We start from the raw sequence: 16640 nt of genomic DNA, 5'->3' as shown, positions 1-16640 counted from the left end.
CAGCTCCAGGTCGAGCTGTTGTTCACCATCTTAGCTGTAGAGGGCAGTTTCACTGGCCCTCATGTGGGATCCGAACTGGGGCCCTGCTGCTCAGAGCTGGCGTCCCAAGCCAGCTCTTAAATAATGCACCATTTGGCCGGCCCTTAATTATATTTTTTAATCCAACATTCATGGGTTTAATTGAGCAATCTCACTTGGCATGTATTTAGGTCAGTTTATTCACAGAAATGAAGTCACTTTCATATGGAAGCATTTAGTGTATTACTTAGCAATAAATTGGAACAATGAAACCTAGAAAGCATTTTTATCAAGTTAAAATATCATACCACACAGTTTTCTCTCTTTTACTTTTATTATAAAATTGTTCCTAGGAATTATGCTATAGTACAAAACCTGCTGTTTCAAACATGGCTTTCTTTAAAAACAAAAACAAACCCAAAACTTTGACAGGTGTATCTCACAGAGGATAGGGACTTAACCAGACTTTTTTTTTCCAATTACAATTGACATTCAATATTATTTTATATTAGTATTCAGTGTATAGCATAGTGGTTAGACATTTATATAATTTACAAAGTGATCCCCCTGACTAGTCTAGTACCCACCTGGCTCCATACATCGTTATTCCAATATTATTGACTATATTCCCTATGCTGCACTTTGCATCCCCATAGCTAGCTATTTTGCAATTGCCAATTTGTACTTCTTAATCCCTTCACCTTTTTCACCCAGCCCCCCAACCACTCTCCTATTGGGCAACCATCAGTTTGTTCTCTGTATCTGTGATCTGTTTCTGTTTTGTTAGTTCATTTATTTTGTTCTTTAGATTTCACATATCAGTGAGTGTATATGGTATTAGTTTTTCTCTGCCTGACTTATTTTACTTCACATGATATAATATCTTCCAGGTTCATCTATGTTGTTGTAAATGGTCAGATTTCATTCTTTTTTTATGGCCGAGTAATATTCAGTTGTATATGTACCACCTCTTCTTTATCCACTTGTCTATTGACGGGCACTTAGGTTACTTCCATATCTTGGCTACTGTAAATAATACTGTAATGAATATAGGGGTGCATATATCTTTTTGAATTAGTATTTTGGATTTCTTTGGATAAATACCCAGAAGTGGAATTGCAGGGCCATAAGGTAGCTCTATTTTTAATTTTTTGAGGAACCTCCAAACCGTTTTTCATAGTGGCTGCACTAATTTTCATTCCCACCAACAGTACATGAGGGTTCCCTTTCCTCCACGTCCTCGCCAACATTTGTTGTTTGTTGATTTATTGATGATGGCCATTCTGACAGGTTTGATGTGATATCTCATTGATGTCTAGTGATGTTGAGCATCTTTTCATATGTCTATTGCCATCTGTATGTCCTCTTTGGAGAAATGTCTATTCAGGTCCTCTGCCCATTTGTTAATTGGACTGTTTGGTTTTGTTTTTATTTTTTGGTGTTGAGTTATGAGTTCCTTATAATTTGTATATTAAGTCCTTATCTGATGTATCACTGGTGAATATCTTCTCCCATTCAGTAGGATGTCTGTTTGTTTGTTTTTTATGGTTTCTTTGCTGTGCAAAATCTTTTCAGTTTGATGTAGCCCCCCTTGTTTATTTTTTCTTTTATTTCCCTTGTCTGAGGAAATAGACCAGAAAAATTATTACTAAGAGTAATGTCAGAGAGTTTGCTGCCTACATTTTCTTCTAGGAGTTTTGTGTTTTTGGGTCTGACCTTTAAGTCTTTAATACACTTTGAGTTTGTTCTTGTATACGGTGTAAGAAGGTGGTCTAGTTTCATTTTTTGCATGTGTCTGTCCAGTTTTCTCAACAGCATTTATTGAATAGATTGTCTTTACCCCACTGGATACTCTTACCTCCTTTGTCATAGATTAACTCACCATGTAGGTGTAGGTTTATTTCTGGGCTCTCTATTCTGTTCTATTGATCTAAGTGTCTGCTTTTATGCCAGTACCTTGCTGTTTTAATTACTATAGCCTTGTAGTGTAGTTTGATATCAGGTAGTGTGATACCTCCAACTTTATTCTTCTTTCTCAAGTATGCTGTGGATATTTGGGATCTTTTGTTATTCCATATAAATTTTAGGATTATTTGTTCTAGTTCTGTGAAAAATACCATTGCTCTTTTGATAGGGGTTGCATTGAACCTATAGATTGCTTTGGGTAGTATGGCTATTTTAATGATGTTAACTCTTCCAATCCATGAGCACAGAATATGCTTCCATTTATTAGTATGTTCTTTAATTTCTTTCTTCAATATCTTATAATTTTCTGAGTACAGGTTTTTTTTAATCTCCTCAGTTAAATTTATTTCTAGGTATTTTTTTGTTGCAACTGTAAAAAGGATTGTTTTTTAAATTTTTTTTCCTGATAATTCATTATTGGTGTATAAAATACAACTGATTTCTGAATATTAATTTTGTATCTTGCTACTTTACTGAATTCATTTATCAGTTCTAATTGTTTTTTGGTGGAAACTTTAGGGTTCTCTCTATATAGTATCATATCATCTGCAAATATGACAGTTTTAATTTTACTTCCTCCTTTCCAATTTGGATGCTTGTTATTTGCTTTTCTTGTGTGATTGCTATGGCTAGGCATTCCAATACTATGGTAAATAAAAGTGGTGAAAATGGGCAACCTTGTCTTGTTACTGATTTTAAAGAAAACACTTTCAACTTTTCACCATTGAGTATGATGTTAGCTGTGAGTTTGTCTTTTCTGGCCTTTATTATGTTTAGGTATGTTCTTTTTTTTCCACTTGGCTGAGAGTTTTTATCTAAAATGGACACTGGATTTTGTCAAATGCTTTTTCTGCATCTATTGATATGTTCATGTGATTTTTATTTCTCATTTTGTTTATATGGTGTACCACATTAATTGTTTTGCAGATGTTGAACCAACCTTGCATCCCTGGAATAAATCCCACTCGATCGTGGTGTATGATCTTTTAAATGTATTGCTGAATTGGGTTTGCTAATATTTTGTTGAGAATTTGTGTGTCTGTGTTCATCAGGAATATCGGCCTATAGTTTTCTTTTTTTTGTAATGTCTTTGTCTCTCTTTGGAATCAGGGTAAGGGTGGCCTTGTAAAATGAGTCTGGGAGCTTTCCATCATCTTGAATTTTTTGGAATACCTTGAGAAGTCAGGTGTTAATTCTTTTTTGAATTTTTGGTAAAATTCACTTGTGAAGCCATCTGGTCCAGGACTTTTGTTTGTTGGGAGTGTTTTGATTACTGATTTGATTTTGTTGAAAGTAATCAGTTTGTTCAGATTTTCTGTTTCTTTTTTATTCAGTCTTGGAAGATTGTTTCTAGGAATTTATCCATTCGTTCCAGATTTTCCAGTTTATTGGCATATAATTATTCATAGTATTTTTCTTATAATCCTTTGTATTTCTGTTGTGTCAGTTGTCACTCCTCTTTCATTTCTGACTTTATTTATTTGGGTCCACTTTCTTTTTATTTTTGTGATGAGTCTGGTTAAAGTTTTATCAGCTTTGTTTTTCTTTTCAAAGAACCAGCTCTTGGTTTCTTTGATTTTTTTAATATAGTTTTTTAGACTCTATTTCATTTATTTCCTCTCTGATCTTTATTATTTCCTTCCATCTACTCACGTTGGGATTGTTTGGTGTTCCTTTTCTAGTTCAAGTATGGTTAGATTGTTTACTTGAGATTTTTCTTGTTTCTTGAAGTAGGCCTGTATTGCTATGATTTTTTTCTCTTAGGAATGCTTTTGCTGTGTTCCATAGATTTTGGGTCATTGTGTTTTATTTTCAATTATCTTAAGGTATCTTTTGATTTCTTCCTTGATCTTTTTGTTAACCCATTCATTGTGTAGTAGCACGTTATTTTGTTTCCAAGTGTTTATATGTTTATTAGGTTTGCTTGTTTGTTTGTTCTTGGTAATTGATTTCTAGTTTCATAACATTGTGGTTAGAGAAGATGCTTGGTATGACTTCAGTCATCTTGAATTTATTGAAACTTGTTTTGTGGCCTAGCATGTGGTTTAACTTGGAAAATGTTTCATGTGTACTTGAAAAGAATGTATATTCTTTTGCTTTGGGGTGAAATATTCTAAATGTATTAATTAAATCCATCTGGTCTAATGTGTCATTTAAGGATTGTTGATTTTCTCTCTGGAAGATCTGTCCATTGGTGTTAATGGTGTGTTCAAGTCCCCTACTATGTATGTATTACTTTCAATCTCTCTCTTTATGTCAGTTAGTATTTGCTTTATGTATTTAGGTGCTTCTGTGTTGGGTGCATAAATTTTTAAAAGGGTTATGTCCTCTTATTTGGTTGGTCCCTTTGTCATTATGAAATGTCCCACTTTATCTTATATTATAGTCATTGTTTAAAAGTCTATTTTGTTTGATATAAGTATTGTTACCCCAGTTTTCCTTTCATTTCCATTTGAATTAAATATCTTTTTCCATCCCTTTATTTTCAGTCTCTGTGTGTCTTGATTTTAAGTGGGTCTCTGGTGGACAGCATAAGAGTGTGTACAGTTCTTGTTTTCTTATCCATTAAGCTACCCCATTTCTTTTAATTGGAGTTAGAAGGAGGCTAAAAGTCCAAGATGAAAGTGTTGGTGGGATTGGTTTCTCCAGAGGGCTTTCTCTTTGACTTGAAAGTGGCTGCCTTCTCATTATGTCTTCACTTGGCCTTTTCTCTGTCTCCTCTGGTGTCTCTTTCTCTTCCTATAAGGACACCAATATAATGGATTAGTGCCCCACCCTTATCATCTAATTAACCTTAAAGTACTATTTAAAAGGCCCTATCTCCAAATGCAATCCCATTGAGAGTTAAGGCCTCAATATATAAATTATGGTGGGGGATACAATTCAATGTCTCTCTCTCTCTCTCTCTCTCTCTCTCTCTCTCTCTCTCTCTCTATATATATATATATATATATATATATACACACACACACACATGTGATATATGACATATCACATGCCACATATAATATATATACATATTTACACATAGTAATAGTACACATATATGTACTATAAGTATGAATTTTTATACCTGCACCCTAACATATATGTGTTTGTGGTGTGTGTGTGTGTGTGTGTATGAAGTCATTTTGAAAATAATATTATGATTATCTTTTTGTTTTGGACAGAATAATCTAAATGGGTGGTAGCAATCTTTTTATTCAACCTCATACTATCAGATTATTTTGTTTTAGCTTTTAAAACAACATCATTACTCTATAGCAGATCATAATAATTTACTCACTCAGAATAACACCTGGAGAGGTCCTTCTGTGGTCACCATGCTTTTGAGGCCTGCTCTAGCTCTCTTTTCCATGGATTAAGGAGTTCATAAGGCCAAGGGGACATGTGGATAACTGTGACCCTAGAATTCCCTGCCCAAATGTTCTTGATCCTGCCTCTGGGGCCTTGTTGGGTCTCTTCCCAGTCTCTATCCTCCTGAGTGTGGTTTGCTCTGCTAGTGTGTGCACCCCTGGGTCCAAGGGGTATCTGAGGGCAGTTGTTGCCTGAGGAGACGGGTTCTGGCTCTCCTCTAACTGCCATATTCTAGTGAGGAGCTGGGAGGAGTCCTAGGCCATTATAAGACTATATAAATAGATAATTATTGTAATAGATAAAATAGTAAGTGGTACAGTTAGTAGATTATTGACTTGATTTTATACCTTTTAAATACTTAGACATGTGGTATTGACAAAGACTCTCCTTGACCAAACTTTAGGCTCCTCTTAGCCTTCTTCTTGGCAAGGCCTTGACCTTCTGGCCCCATCTTTGCTGGGCCTGCATAGCCCAGTTGTAGCAAGAATCTTGCTAAGTCAGTTTATGAAAAATCTCTTACCCCTCATATATGATAATCCTGGCCTTCCTTCAGCAAGAACCAGGTTAAATTGGTTTAGCAAGAATTCCCCTACCCTGATGTCCCTCTTCGCTTAGTAATTTTCCATCGCTGATCTTCTCACTCTGTTCTTTGGCTATAAATTCCTACTTATCCAACTTGTACTCAGAATTGAACTTGGTTCCATACTGAAGTCTCTTTACCCCAATTGTAATAGTTTATGAATAAAACCCATCTTTACCACTTTGACCAGTGTGTCGCTTTGAATCTCTTTGCCAGTATAAGAGTCTTCATTTATATGCCTTTCCAGGCTCCACAAATATTAGAGGTGGGCCTTTTAATTGAGAATTTATTATTTGTCAGTCACATTGAAAAGTGTCGTTTATCATTTGATCCACACAGTAACCACGTGGTAGGTCCTATTGCTGACCTCAGTTTACAGACAATGAAACTGGGGCATAGAGAGGTTAAGTAACTTTATCAAAGGTCCCCCAGCTCAAAAGAGGCAGAGCTGGGCCTGGAATGGTGCTCTTAGCCACTGTATCCCAATATAGGGCTATTAAAATGGCAGTCATGATTCTCATTCATTTTGAAAGAATAAAACATAGACTCATTAACCACAAATAGTGGGGTTGTCTGGAAATAATAATCATCTGGGAATCTGTTCAGACTCCAAGATTTACCTTTTAAGACATTGGACTAATTATAAAACTGCTTGCATCATCTTGTAATTAGTTCTGCCTTAGTGGTGTTACTGCACAATGGAAAGGGTGGGTAACCTTGCTCAGATGGGCTTCCACAAATAAAGGAGCAAAGGAGTTGAAGGGATCTACTTGAAACCTAAAAACGAAGTAGCTTTCCATCATTTATCAAGGAGTGTTAATAGGTACAGAGAAGCTAGCCTTTTTCTTGTCTTTAGATGGAATGATAGTGCTCAAGAATTCCATGAACATATACATATTTTTACTCATATTTTGAATGTACATTACTTGCAGGCAGGATCCACAGTGGTACTGAGAATTAGAATAAATCTTGACTCACACAAATGCTGGAACTGTCATCTAATTTAGAACAGTGTTCTTTTTTGAAGCTTGGCTCTAGTGGAAACTTTATAGATCTGCAAGCCAGGCTAGGTTAGTGGCTTGCTTCTTTGCTCATCATATTTATGTTTGTTCCTAACAAGGTCAGTTTTTAATTTGAAGAAAGACATTGGCATTTTTTTTTTGGCTTTTCACATGACCACGAATGTCCCAAGCTCCTGATGATTTGTAAACCTCAAGATACAAGAGCTGAAATGCATTAGTTCAATAATAAATACAGGAAACAATCTGATATTGTAAAGTACCAATCATGCAAACATCTCACACAGAACAGTGGTCTTAATAGTGGCATTTTTTCGGCCATAGCTGGTTTCCCAGTGTACTTCAAGCGATTTTTTGCATGTGATTTTAAAATTCTAAACTATTTCCAGGATAATTCAGTCTCTTTAAGATTTTTTTGTTTGTTACTAACCATGCTTTAGCTTTCAGGGTATTGCTGAATAGTTACCTAAACAAAACATGGAGGAAATCTTGAATCATAGATGGACTCAGCATTGGAAGTATCTGTGCTATCTCAATCCTCTACAAAAAGGAGAAGTATTTAGGGTGGCTGAAGGGCAAAGGAGACCATCAGAGGACCACTTGGAAGTAGATTAAAACCACATAGATTTAGAGGAAAAGTCAGTTGAATTGACTGCTGCCTGTTAAGCGTTCTCATAGGTATTCCCGTTAGGCATCTCTCTGTAGGCATCCACATCTCACAGGCACCTCAAACTTAACATGTACAAACTGAATTCTTGCCCTGCCCCAAACAGGCCCATCCCAGTTTATGGTAACTTCCTCCACCTGGTTACTAAGTCCAACCATCAAGAAGTCATCTTTGCCTTCTCTCTCTCTCTCTCTCTCTCTCTCTCTTGTTTTTTGACATGTAGAAAAAAAACCCTGTTGGCTCCACCTTTCAAATATACACAGAATCCAGTAACTTCTTATCCTTTTGTAGTCTGATCCTAACGTTGATCACCTGAGTACCTAGATTATTGTGGTAGAGACTAAATATGTTTTCTGTTTCCAACCTTCTCATCCTTCCTTCAGTCTCCTTTCCACAGAAAACTCTGAGCGATTCCATTAAACTTGAGTGAGGTCATGCCTGAAACCCTGTAATAGTTTTTCATCACATTCACAATGAAATCTCCTCTGCTGCTCCTCCGGGTCTCTGACCTCATCTCCCAGTGCTCCATCCTCCAGCTTTGTTGGCCCTCTTGCCATAGCTGAGATATTCTCGGTGTGTGGCTGCTTCAGATCTTTTGCACTTGTTGAAATGGTCTTTCAACTCCAGGTCTTTGCTCAAATAGCATTTTCTAAGTGAGGGATTCTCTGATTACTCTGTTTGTATTTGTAACTTCATACAATACTCCTGTGTTATTTTTCACCACAACAATTATCATCATCTAGGTAATTTAATTTACTTATTTCTTTTATTTATTTGCCCCCTCTAGAGTATAGATTTCATGACTGTAGGACTTTTCATCTATTTATTTGTTCACGAATACAACCCAGCAACTCGAACATTATTTGGCATGTCATAGATGCTCAATAAAGAAATGTTGAATGAATAAAAGAAGATACGAGTTAACTGTTGAAACATGACTGTGGCCTTTTCTCTTCACTATCTGGAACTATTTTCCCAAGAATGGAGAACAACAGTCCTGCTCAGATGCGTATTTATGTATCAGAACATGTCTAAAGTTAAATGTTAGTAGGAGCAGAGGAAATTTGTTTTGTACGAATTAATAAATTTTTCTTGGTTGTATTATTTCTCTTTTTCTGTAACAGGAATGAGTGAACTTGACCATATGGATTTTAGAGGTAAAGATGAAATTTATAGGTATAATGAATCTTATCTAGAATTTAAAAAATATTTTTATTAAAATATAGCTAACATACAATATTATATTAGTTTCAGGGATACATCATAGTTATTCAACATTTATATACCTAAGAAGTGATCATCATAATAAATCCAGCAACCTTCTGACATGGTATCACACTATCACAATATTATTGACTATATTCCCTAAGCTGTACATTACATCCCCATGACTTATTTGTTTTATACCTGGAAATTTGAACCTTTTATTCCCCTTCACATTTTCCCTCCCTCTTTAATTTTTTCAGTTAAGTTGTCATTCACTATTTTATATTAATTTCAGAATAGCAGGTAGACATTTATATAATTTGTGATCCCCCTGACTAGTACCCCATCTGGCACTATACATAGTCATTACAATATCATTGACTATATTCCCTATGCTGTACTTTACATTACCAAGAATATTTTATAACTACCAATTTGTACTTCTTAATCCCTTCCCCTTTTTCACCCACCTCCCCAGCCTGCCTCCCGTCTGACAAAAATCAAAATGTTCTCTGTATCTGTGAGTTTGTTTCTGTTTTGTTTGTTCATTTTATTCTTTAGATCCCACATGTATGCAAAATCACATTGCATCTGTCTTTCTCCGTCTGACATAGCCACTCAGTATAATACTGGCATGGTCCTACCATGCCGCCATAGATGGCAAAAACCCCTTCCCGAGCATTATTCCATTGTATATATGTACCACCTAATTTTTTTTTTACAAACATTCTCCATTTATGTTTGTTGGCATACTTCTTAATTTATTTTTATTTTTAAAAAAATTTTATTGGGGAACAGTGTGTTTTTCCAAGAACCATCAGCTCCAAGTCAAGTAGTTGTCTTCAATCTAATTGTGGAGGGTGCAGCTCATTGGGCCATGTGGGAATTGAACCGGCAACCTTGGTGTTATGAGCCTGCACTCTAACCACCTGAGCTAACCAGCTGCCCCTGTACCACCTCTTCTTTATCCATTCATCCATCTACAGACACCCAGGCTGCCTCCACATCTTGGCCACTGTAAACAATGCTGCAATGAATATATGGATGCACATGTCTCCTCAAAGTAGCATTTTGGGTTAAATACCCAGAAGTGGGATTACTGGGAGCTTCTTTGTGTCTTGTTATAGGATTTGGTTTTTTTTAAAGATTTTTATTGGGGAATTGTGGGAGGGGAACAGTTTTGGGGAATCAGGGAAGGGAAACAGACAAGTTGTTGTCCTTTTGTTCTTCAGTCCAGTTGTGGAGGATGTCACTTCACTGGCCCATGTTGGTATTATGATCATTGCATTCTTACCGGCTGAGGCAGTTGGTCGCCATTGGACGGCCGCTCACGGTAGCTCATGGAAGCCCACTGCAGCCCCACTGCAGCCTACACTGTCGCCGGCTATTCATGGCAGCCCAGCTCCAGGTCGAGCTGTTGTTCATCATGTTAGCTGTAGAGGGCACAGCTTACTGACACGCGTGAATTGAAGGAGCAGCCCTGTTTAGAGCTTGCGCTCTTACCATCTGAGCCTCTTGGCCGGCTCTAGTCTTTGTTTTAAAGTCTATTTTCTCTGGTATAAGTATTGCTACTCCAGCTTTTTTGTTTATGTTTTCATGAAATATCTTTTCCCATTTCTTTTCTTTCAAGTGTGTTTTACTTTTTTGTGTTTTTTGATCTGAAGTGAGTCTCTTGTAGGCAGCATATGTAAGGGTGTTGTTATCTTATCCATTTAGTCACCCTATCTTTTGATTGGAACATTTAATTCATTTACATTGAAAGTAATTGTTAATAGGTATATACTTATTGCCATTTTATTCTTATTTTTGATTTGTTTTTAAATCTTAAAGAAGTCCCTCTAATATTCTCTGTAATACTGGTTTGGTGGTGATGAACTCCTTCAGCTTCTTCTTGTCTGGGAAGCTCTTTATCTGTTCTTTGATTGTAAATGAAAGCTTTGCTGGGTAGAGTAATCGTGGTTGTAGGTCCTTGCTTTTCATCACTTTGACTATTTTGTGCCAATCCCTTCTAGCGTGCACAGTTTCTGTTAAGAAGTCAGCTGGTAATCTTATTGGAGCCCCATTGTAGGTAATTAACTGCTGTTCTCTTGTTGCTTTTAAGATGTATTCTTTGTCTTTAACTTTTGGCATTTTAATCATGATGTGTTTTAGTGTGGGCCTCTTTGGTTTCATCTTGTTTGGGACTCTGTGCTTCCTGGGCTTGTATGTCTATTTCCTTCACCAGGTTAGGGAAGTTTTTCATTATTATTTCTTCAAATAGGTTTTCAATTCCTTGCTCTCTTCTCCTGTTATGCCTGTGATGCGAGTGTTGGCATGCTTGATGTTGTCCCAGAGGCCCCTTAAACTATCCTATTTTTTTCGGATTTTTTTTTTCTGTTCTGATTGGGTGTTTTATGTATCTCATCTAAATAATTGATTCAGTCCTCTGCTTCATCTTATCTACTGTTGATTCCCTCTAATGTATTCTTCATGTCAGTTATTGAATTATTGTAGTCTTCATTTCTCACTGGTTCTTTCTTTTTTAAATATTGAATATGCAATTTTAATATTGTACCAACTACTTTACTTTTCAAAGTAGGCTTCTCTTTTCTTCCGTAACTCTTCTGAAGTAAGATGTGTGCTTGATGTCTGTGGAATATCTTGAGATATATTTCTGGAACCACCTTGAATACTGAGCTGAATAGCCCTGTGGAAATCAGCTTCTTCATCCTCCATGTCAATCTGTTGGCGACTTAGTGCCAGAGCCCGCTGCAAGTCCTCCTCATCTTCGTCTAATGTTGCTGACCCATCATTTGCTTCTAAGGCTTGTTCCAGATCTGTTTTCTGGACTCTCTGTTCCTTTAGTTGTGCTAATTCTTCACCAATAGGTTTTGGTCTCTGCATCTGTTGGACCCTGATCATCTGTAGGAGTTGGTCAGCCTCACAGTCTGGCAGATCACCCTTAACAACAAATATAGAATAACCTTCCTGTTGTAATTGAGCCAAGAAAAGTGCAAGGTATGTGTCTGATATTAATTCTGGACCCGTCAAGAGAGAATTCAAGTTGAACCACTGTTTTCCTAATTTTCTAACTGTAAACCAGTGTTCTTTATAATTGCATATAAATGATCTTTCATTTATGTGATCGATTCCGAGCCTCTGATACTCTGGACTGTTAAACAGGATTAGTTCCAAACCCCAAACTTTCAAAGCATTACTTATAACTTGAATAGAGAAAAAAACCACTGTCATCCATATTTCCAGAAGGCTGCTGTAAAAATGTGCGATAGTCTTCACTAGTAACTCCCCCTTCAGCCATTCTCATCCTCTCTTCTTCATCTAGCTGACGTGCAATAGAAGACAGTTCCACAGGGCTAAAATATTCTCCTTGTAATAGATTACTCAAGCAATGCTGAGCACGTAGTGAGCCTTCTTGTTTCTTGTGGAAGATGGACTCCATGTTTATTTGTCTGGAGCCAACGGTCCCCGCACCAAACCACCCCCCTCCTGCTCCGCCCCTGACTGGTTCTTTTTTATGTTTTGTATCTCCATTTTTATGTTTGCTATCTTTTTGTTGAAGTTATTACTGAGATCATTAAACATCCTTATAACCAGTGTTTTGAACTCTGCATCTGGTAAATTGCTTGTCTCCATTTTGTTTATTTCTTTTTCTGGAGCTTTATTCTGTTCTTTTATTTGGGACAGGTTTTTTTGTCTCCCCATTTTGGCTGCCTCCCTGTGTTTGTTTCTACATATTAGGTAGGCCTGCTATGTGTCCCGGTCTTAGTAGAGTGGCCTTATGTAGTAAGTGTATTGTGGGACCCAGTGGTGCAGTCTCCCTGGTCACCTGAACTGGGTGCTCCAGGTGTTGTGTCCCTTGTATGGGTTGTATGTGTCCTCCTGTTGTAGTTGAGCCTTGGTTGCTGTTTGCACATTAATGGGAGGGATTGACCCTTGGGCTGATTGTTAGGACTGGCCATGACTACAGTGAAGGACGTGTTGTGCAGAGGCTGACCCTATAGAGCAGGATTTGCTTTAGCAGAGTTTTGGTGCCTATCCAGTCTGCCCTTTAGGTGTGTTGTCCTTGGAGGCAGCTGGGTGATGCTCCAGCTGGGTCTGAAGCTGCACACTGGGTGTGCCTGTCCTAGGGCCTCCTGGGAGGGGCCCCACTGCAGGCCAAGTTCAGCCACAGCTTGTGCCCTGCCTGGGGCTGCCTGGAATGAGCCACAAAGCAATCTGCATATGGCCACCACCTGCTCTGAGCTTGGAGGTGCCTCAAGAGGCCAAGCTGCAAACCACAGGCACCTGTTTCTCTTGCAGGCTTACGGCTGCTCAGCCAGAAGTATGGGACATGCTAAAGCCCGATGTTGCCTATTGGGGTTTTAGGAACCCTTGAGAGATTTTAGAAAGTCCCCAGCATGAGCCTTGACAAGTTGTTTATACAGAAAAGCCACTGGAAGAGGCTTGGGTGGGCCTGAAATTTGTTTGGGTGGGGTCTCAGGGAATCAAGGTGAATGAACAGTGTTAGTCAGATTGATGGAGACTCAGATATGGGAATCACCTGTGTCTGCATGCCGGGAAGTGGGAGGACTCAATAAAGAAACAATGGCTTCTGCCAGCTCCTCCATTCAGTAGAAAGCTGCCCCTGCAGCCCTTGCCCTGAGGCCAGACAATTCAGTTCCTCTCCATATGTCTCTGCTGCCTTTCAAGCTGCTGCCCAAGTGCTGGAACTCAGAGTGAGTCCATCAGTGAGTAAATCCATGTGCAGGCCCCTTAAGAGGAAGTCTGGGACTCCAGCCTTTCTTGTCTCAGTCAGCAACAATCTTCGCTGATTTTCACAGCCAGAAGGTATGGGGACTTCTCTCCCTGGCACTGGAATTCTGGGTTGGGGTGCCTATGGGGCTGAGACCTCTCATTCCTGGAAGGGGGACCTCTGCAGCCAAGCTATACCTCCCGAGTTTTAATGGTCACAGGTGGGTGTGGGACCAGCTGGTTCCGAGTCTCTGCCCCTCCTACCAGCCTCGAGGTGGCTTCTTCTGTATGTCCTTAGTTGTAGGGCTTCATTTCAGCTAGACTTCAGGTTATTCTCAGTGATGGTTGTTCTGTAGTTTAGTTGTAATTTTGATGTGGTTATGGGAGGAAGCCAGCACAGCATTCACTACTCCACCATCTTGACTGGAACTCTCTAGAATTTTTCAGTCAATTATCACAACAATAATCAACGAATGGGTTAAAAAAAAAGTGCAGTAGGAAGCCTTCAGAAGTTTTCCTTAGAGTGAATATGAACAAGTTTTTATGTGTGCATGTCTTGTGGGTAGTGGTGCTGATACTGCTGGACTGGGGTGAAAAATGTGTCTTTCCAAACTTTTTTGATCATCTCTGATTAGAAAAGTAACACCATACTTGGTTGCTCCATGCTTATAGTAGGTGTCATTATGGCCCTAGGGAATCATGGGTGTAGAAGATAACCGAAGAAGGGAATGCATGTGAAGGACCTAGGAAGGCCCATTCAACTTACACATTAATAAAATAGCAATCTTTCCTTCTTTTCTACTTTTGGTTTAAAAAGTTCTCCCTGACATTTTGCAAATTTCTTTTTGTTTTCTAGTTTGTTTATAATAATTTATGACTTTTCTGGAGTTTTCATTAGTATATTACATGTTGAGGGGCAAAGAGTTTTAAATCCTATGATGCTCCTGTGCCTAAACTAAATTTCTAAGTTATACATCGGAACTGTAGCCAGGAGTTAGAAACCTGGCAGTTATTATAGAACTTGGGTTCAGTACAGGATTTCTAGTGTTCCTTGGAATCACGCAACATGACGTCTTGATGGGCAGAGGGCTCTCCCCCCTGTTTTTTAGTTCCTAGGGATTTTAAAGTTGGAAGTCAGATAAATACAGAGCTGATGTGATTTTATTTGGAAAATGTGTGATTTTATTTTTACATATTTCAGATATGTGTTATTTTTTTGTGACCAAGGTAAAGCTGTAAATATATTAAGAAAAAAAGCATCTACATATAAATATGTGCACACTTAAAGAAAAAAAACTATTAGCTTTAAAATATAAAATGTTTGATTTTCTTCTGTCTTTATGTGGTAGATTATGGTCACTTTTGTAACTCTACTGGAGGTTCCCAACCTGGGAACTTGCACATGGATTGCTGAAGATTGGTTCATGGCATGTGGAGAAAAAGAGTTAATGGCAAAGAGCCAAGAATGAGAATTTTTGAGAAGCTGTTATTGTTCAAATGTTATGTTAGGTGCTTCACTCACCTCCGCTTATTTAATACGCACTGTAATCCTGTGAGGTAGTTATTTATTCTGGTTTACTGGGTAAGGAATGTAAGTCTCAAATTGTGTCACTGGCCTAAGGCTGTGCAGAGACTGTGGCTAAGCTGAAATTCAAAGTTGTCTAGGCTTGCATAACTCTGAAGCCCGTATTCTTTCAACTTCATCTGGAAGAAATGGGAGTCCCAGAGGCTTGAATAATAAAAGACTTTCTCATTTTCCAGCCTGTTGACTCACCTGTTTCACTAGCCATCATCTCTACCTGATTTATTAAGAATCGAGGTGCCATTTCTTGGGCTTGTCCTCTGCCATCTCTATGGTTACTTCCTTACTGAGTTTAGTCAAGGTTTTGTTTTTAAGTGCTAGTTAAATTTAAACGCCTTTTTTTTTAAAGCTGTGTTTTAAGGTTTTTTTTTTTTTTTCATGAACTTCTTTAATTATAAACAGCATTCCACATATAAGTAAGTCCTGGTAAAGCTCTGCCTAAACAAAAGATTCAAGTAAGATTTAACCAAAATATAGAGGGAAACCAGGCTTTTATGTTTCTGAACATTAACTCAGAAGAATTGGGACAAGCTCTAGCATGAAAAGCTGTATCATTTTTAAAGATATTTTCCCTCTTTAATATTCTCATGTGAATTTACATCACATATAAAATACCCCAAGATTGTTTTGTTTTATGAGGTATGGTAAGGAGATTGGATAGATGGGAACTGAGGACTGTGCTGCTAGTGGGGCAGTAGCATTGAATTTGGGGAGCAATGGCAGAGGGCAGGAGAAGGAGGTAGAGCTTTGACAGCTGGTATTCCCATTCTTCCTTATTCTCTCACATCACACGTTCTGTTTCCAAATTTTCTGATTTGCAACAACCTGGGGTGAGATAAGGAGCTAATTTGAGGTATGGGTGGCCTCCCATTTGTAAGGCACAACTGACTTGCCAAATGTGACACAGCTATAGAGTCATGGATTCGGGGCTGAAATCCAGGATTGCTTGACTCCACAGCCCGTAGTACTTATAACCACCACATGATACCAAGAGTTAGAGGTTTCTGAATGTTAGGTGGCTTCACTGTCAGGCAGATATTAATTCTCTTTCTTTCCCTTAAAAAATTGTATACAGTATTTCACCAATGCCTTTTTAAAAAAACTTTATTGGGGAACAGTGTGTTTTCCCCAGAACCTATCAACGCCAAGTCAAGTTGTTGTCCTTCAATCTAGTTGTGTGTGTGTGTGTGGGGGGGCACAGCCCACCATCTCATGCGGGAATCGAACCAGCAACCTTGTTGTTAAGAGAATGCACTCTAACCAACTAAGCTATCCAGCCGCCCTCACCAATGCCCTTTAAAGCTACTATTTAGTCTTTCAAAACCATTATTTTTCTTTTTTTCTTTTTTTATTGTGTAAGATTTAAAAACTGACTTACAAAACAATCAAGTAGCAGGGAGACAGGAGACTTTTATGATTCTGGCTAGGAGCAATCTTCAGTCTAGGATTCACAAACTGATGAGAAGAGTAATCAAAGCCAGGAGCTAAGGAACTAAGAAACTAGGGAGGAGACTT

At 38.1% G+C, this 16640-nt stretch overlaps 1 pseudogene across 1 annotated transcript; it reads right to left on the bottom strand.

The window, feature by feature from the left end:
- Positions 1-11374: 11374 nt before the first annotated feature.
- On the bottom strand, positions 11375-12251 carry LOC109388457 (ataxin-3 pseudogene; annotated as a pseudogene). Its single transcript, XR_002125219.1, has one exon. The product of XR_002125219.1 is annotated as an ataxin-3 pseudogene (transcript).
- Between the last annotated feature and the right edge of the window lie 4389 nt (positions 12252-16640).

This window comes from Hipposideros armiger, unplaced genomic scaffold (genome assembly GCF_001890085.2).
Source record: "Hipposideros armiger isolate ML-2016 unplaced genomic scaffold, ASM189008v1 scaffold_198, whole genome shotgun sequence".
Lineage (NCBI taxonomy): Eukaryota > Metazoa > Chordata > Mammalia > Chiroptera > Hipposideridae > Hipposideros > Hipposideros armiger.
The sequence above is the reverse complement of the archived record's forward strand: the minus strand, read 5'-3'. Positions and strand labels throughout refer to the sequence as shown.